This window comes from Triticum dicoccoides, chromosome 3A, assembly GCF_002162155.2.
Source record: "Triticum dicoccoides isolate Atlit2015 ecotype Zavitan chromosome 3A, WEW_v2.0, whole genome shotgun sequence".
NCBI classification, from domain to species: Eukaryota; Viridiplantae; Streptophyta; class Magnoliopsida; order Poales; family Poaceae; genus Triticum; species Triticum dicoccoides.
Genome location: NC_041384.1, coordinates 13,427,530 through 13,427,938, shown reverse-complemented (window position 1 = coordinate 13,427,938; position 409 = coordinate 13,427,530).

The following is a 409-nucleotide window of genomic DNA, read 5'->3' as shown; positions in this document are numbered from 1 at the left end:
CTGAGTGTTGGTCCAAACTAGAGTCCTGTGCAGCGCCCCCTCGGGGAAACTCGGGGTTTGGTTTTAGTTGTATGGAGAGCTCATCTGAGTGTGCCCTGAGAACGAGATATGTGCAGCTCCTATCGGGATTTGTCGGCACATTCGGGCGGTGTTGCTAGATTTGTTTTAACTTGTCGAAGTGTCTTGTAGAACCGGGATACCCAGTCTGATCGGAATGTCTCGGGAGAAGGTATATCCTTCGTTGACCGTGAGAGCTTGTCATGGGCTAAGTTGGGACTCCCCTCCAGGATTTGAACTTTTGAAAGTCGTGCCCGCGGTTATGGGCAAATGGAAATTTGTTAATATCCGGTTGTAGATAACTTGAACCTTAACTTAATTAAAATGAATCAACTGTGTGAGTTACCGTGAT